At 45.2% G+C, this 4,943-nt stretch overlaps 1 pseudogene; it reads right to left on the bottom strand.

Moving 5' to 3' along the window:
• Positions 1–785: 785 nt before the first annotated feature.
• LOC118573540 lies at positions 786–886 on the bottom strand (annotated as a pseudogene).
• Between the last annotated feature and the right edge of the window lie 4,057 nt (positions 887–4,943).

Raw genomic sequence — 4,943 nt, 5'->3', positions numbered from 1 at the left:
ACACAAATAAGAAGTAAAAATGTAAAGTATGTAACTTAGAAAGGAAAAGGATGTAGATCCACAGAAAGACAGTAAGGCGTGACTGCCTCACTCTTTCCATGAGCATCTGTCTCTACTCACCTCTGTTCTTACAATTATGGCAAAATGTATTTTAACCTCAGCCTCCCAAATAGCTGGGGTTCTAGGCCTGTGCCCACCAGATCCAGCTCAAAATTTTAATACACTCATTCACTCATACATATTATTATTTTTCTTAGTTTCAAGGTTTGTTTCTCATCCTTACGAAGTTCTTACAAACCATACTTGGATAACGAACATTTAACAGAGTATTTATGTCCTGTTTTCTATAGGAGAGAAAGCTCTGAAGACAAAAATGTTGTGCCCAGAACTTCTGAATAATATAAAGAGTCCCCCTGCCCCCACAAAAAAATCTAGTGACATACCGTCCCCAAATTCATCTTATGAACCCCATCAAGATTTTACCACATCATACTTAGTCTGAGAGTGACTCCATCTTGTTATAAATACACCTTTCTTCTACCATAAAGTCACAGACTCAAAGTTCTATAGAAACTTAGCTATTCCCCCATATTCTTTTTTTTTTTTTTTTTTTTTTTTTAAATATGGAATGCAGCCAGGTAGAGGTGGCACACGCTTTTAATCCTAGCACTTAGGAGACAGAGCCAGGCAGATCTCTGTGAGTTCAAGGCCAGCCTGGTCTACAGAGTGAGATCCAGGACAGGCACCAAAACTACACAGAGAAACCCTGTCTCAACCCCCCCCCCAAAATGGAGCAATTCACGAATTTGTGTGTCATCCTTGTGCAGGTCCCTGCTAACCTTCTCTGTATCGTTCCAATTTTTATATGTGCTGCCGAAGCGAACACTTCCTCCTTATTCTTAATGTAGAGTTGTGTACTGTTAAGATTTCATCGTATTTTCCTGTTGCTCTATATCTTCTCTCTTTTTTATTTTTGAGACAGAGTCTCACTATGTAGCCCTGGCTGGCCCAGAACTCACAGTGAGTGATCCATCTGCCTCCCCCTCTTCAAGTGCTGGGACTAAAGGTATGTATGCACCGTGAACCATCACACCTGGTTTGCTCTCTCCCTCCCTCCCTCCCTCCCTCCCTCCCTCCCTCCCTCCCTTCCTCTCTCTCTCTCTGAATGAATGTATATATAATTTTTATTTTGCTGTAAATGTGTGTCTGTGTGTGTGCACACATGTATGTGGCTACCCGAGGAGGCCACGTCAGACCCCATGGAACTAGAGTTACAGCTGTTTGTGACACGTCTGGTGTGGTGTGGCTGCTGGGAACCAAACTCAGGTCCTCTAGAAAAGCAGCAAGTGGTCTTAACTTTGGAACCACCTTTCCAGCCCCAGCCTTCTATTTTCTAAGAGATTAAAAAATCCTTTCGATAATTTTTAAAATTTCCAGCTCATCACAGAAATGTTACATTCTGACTTTAGGGTTTCCTCCAAGAAATTTCCAAGGCAGTTGACATAAAATAAGGACATTACCCAATACAATGTTGAAATTCTGCCTACTCTCACTGGTGAAAGCACATTTGATGGGAAGGTTGTCCACACCAGGAGCTATCACAAGCCTGGAGGGGTTAAACTTTCTCGCTTTCACAACTGAATCCTAGTTCTCTGAGAAGGGCAAACAGGTGTCTTTTCCAACAAAGGACCATTTATCTACAAGGCCCTTAAGTTCAGGGTCGAGGGAGAGAACAAACACGGGGTCAAAGTCATCCTCACAGTGTCTCGAGGACAAACCCAGCAGCCCCCTGCTGAGTCACGTCCAAGCTTGTGCAGATGTGACCAGGAATGATAAAACTGAACGTCAGCCAATTAGAAATACACTAATGTAACTGCTGCTTGCTTAGCCAATTATGTAGCTGACCCTGAAACTCCCCTTAGCTGTGCTTAAAATGAGCCTGCACAGCCCTCTCGGGTCGTCGCCATTTCGCACAGGTGAAGGACCCCCTCATGCCTGCGGGTATGATAAACGTTCTTTATCCTGTTTGAGTCTGGGGTCTTCCTTCAGCATTTCCTCAGACCCTACAAGCCTGCTCAAGAATGGTACCACTAACTAGATAAGTAGGACAAATTTCACAAGCCAGCGTGGAGCCAGATCTTTCTAGGACGGAATGAGCTTAAAAATCAGTTCCTAAAACATTTTTCAACTTTTGTAGTCAACTTTTCTCCTTATCCCACAAACATACATTATCTTTACTCCAATGTTTGTTTTTTTTTTGTTTTGTTTGTTTGGTTTTTTTTTTTTTCCAATGTGGTCAGTCAGCTCCAAAAAAGGCGGTGTCCGGGAGCTTGCCTGGGGCTGTCTTCTGTTTTCGTAGAAGCCTGGTCTCCTAATGCAATTGTTCCCAGTATTGCACTTTGAGGTTTTCTGGCTGAAGTACCCAGATCTCATCCATTTACTCCATGACATCCAAAAATGCTTTCAGTGATTCTGATGCTGCCAAAAAAAAAAAAAAAAAAAAAAACCTGACTATGAATGCGTATTAGGAAGCCCCATGGCGTCCAGGAAACAGACAATGGAGCTGTGTCTTAGGGTTACCATCGCTGCGATGAAACATGATCAAAAGCAACTTTGGGAAGAAAGGGTATGTTTGGCTTGGATGTCCCGAATCACAGATTGCTGAGGGAAGCCAAGGCAGGAACTCTTCCCCACCCCCACCCCACAGACAGGATTTCTCTATGTAGCTTTGCGCCTTTCCTGAAATTCACTTGGTAGCCAGCCTGGCAACCATCTTTTACTAAGGTTATAAAAATCTGTTCAGATTAACAAAAGCTAACTTAGAGATTTACACCTAGGTACTTATGTCTTTTTTGTTGCTGTTTTTTTGAGACAGGATTTCTCCATGTAGTTTTGGTGCCTGTCCTGGATCTCGCTTTGTAGCCCAGGCTGGCCTCAAACTCTCAGAGATGCACCTGGCTCGGCCTCCCAAGTGCTGGGATTAAAGGCGTGCACCACCACCGCCTAGCTGGAGGAACTCAAACTGGGCGGGAATTTAGAGGCTGATACAGAGGCGGCGAAGGGGTGCTGCTTACTGGCTTGCTCAGCCTGCTTTCTTTTAGAATCCAGGACCACCATCCCAGGGATGGCTCCACCCACAATGGGCTGGACCCTCCCCCATCGATCACTAATTAAGAAAATGCCCTACAGGCCTGCCTACCGCCTGATTTTAGGGAGTCAATTTCTCAATTTTAGGGAGTCAATTTCTCAATTTTCTTCCATTTCTTATTGTGAATTCAGCACCTAGGACAGTGTCTGACCAACAGAGGTTCTCCTTATCTGTTGGGTAACACCGCCTCATCTAAAAACATAGTCTTACTGCTGAAGACGTCTATTGTTTCTTTACCTGGATATTCAGTGTAAGGGTTTCTAGCATACATCTTCCACTTATGTGGAGGTTTGAGTCAACTGAGACTCTTCATAGTCTGGACTCACCATTCCCAAGGCATCTGTCCTTCCCAGTGTTCAGCCATCGAATGAGAAAAGTGTGAAGGAAGTACACCTGCATCTTGAAAGTTGTGTCTTAAGAATGATACAATACACCTCCACATGCATCTCCCCAGTGAAAACTACCCATTCAGTCACAGGACAGCCATAGGCGAGAAGAACTTTGTCTCCAGCTTGGTAGCTAGCTACTGCTCAAAACCATTCCACAGTATGGAAAGTGAACAATACCAGTGAGCAGTTAGCTCTCTCTGCCACAGTGCTTAAACACTTACTGTATGTGTATGAATGGATGAAGAAGGTCTCTGGGACTGCCTAGTTCTTTAGAAATGTAACAGCAGGCAAATCTCAGGGGATGGAGCTTGAATACAGCCCACCCAATCACTGATGGCTCTGTTGATACTTATGCTACAGCAAGCTGGAGGACCAGGTAGCAGTGTGTCCTCTGTCGGCTGGGCCATCGGAAGCCAAAAACAATATTTAGCAGAGTCAGAATCTTTGCACAGAGGTCCTGAGAGGCCACTGCATGATCCCGTGAAGGTGACGCCTAAGTTGCAACAGAGACCCAGGATACTAGAGGTAAGAGTCATGAGCTGTCCACCCAAGAAAGCCTCGCACATGAAGTGGAGCCAGTGAGAGAAAGAGAGACTCTGTGTTACAACGGCAACAGTGAAGGGTCGGAGTTACCTAAGCCCTTTGGAACAGAGATGCATCCATTCCATTCTAAGTCTCAGCTGCCAGATGTGACACCACAGGGTGTCTGCTCTGCCAGGTTCGGGTTTTCTTTGATCTGATCTTTCCTTGCTACATCCCCTTTCTTACTTTTCAAAATGTGAGTGTATACTCTGTGTGTGTTGGTAGTACACACTTTGGTTTTTGATTTTACAGAGTGTCTTAGAATAGACCCGGAAATTTTGAGTTTTAAACGGTGTTAGGATTTTGTGTTGGGGATCTCCAGCTCCGGGCCCCATTCCATACCCCGCCCTCAGTGGGCCAAGCCCCGGCGCCCTGGAGCTGCCCTCCCCAGACCCCACCGAGAGAAAGCTCCACCCATGGAGGTCTGGCCCATAGACTCCCCCCCCCCCCAAGGTTTCCCCTTGTGGCTTCTCCTCTTTCCAGGGGCAACCTGGGAAGGTTTTGCTCAGATTAAACCTGGATTTATTCACTCACTCTGATCTGACTTCTTGCATGGGCGGAGTTAGTTACCACTGGGGGATTTTTACTTATCTCTTTGGAAGTTGGACAAGATGCATTTTGCAACAAGAAATGGCTGCAAGTGTCAGGGTAAAAGGTGAAATGTTGCAGTTTGGATGTGAAATGTCACCATAGGCTCATGTATTTGAAGACTTGCGATTCAGCTGGTAGCCTGGTGGGAAGGTTGTTTCTCATGAGGAGATGGAGTCTTGCTGTGGAAAGTGTTATCACTGGAAGCAAGCTCTGAGGCTTTACAGCTCGGCCCC

This window comes from Onychomys torridus, chromosome 23 (genome assembly GCF_903995425.1).
Source record: "Onychomys torridus chromosome 23, mOncTor1.1, whole genome shotgun sequence".
NCBI lineage: Eukaryota > Metazoa > Chordata > Mammalia > Rodentia > Cricetidae > Onychomys > Onychomys torridus.
The sequence above is the reverse complement of the archived record's forward strand: the minus strand, read 5'-3'. Positions and strand labels throughout refer to the sequence as shown.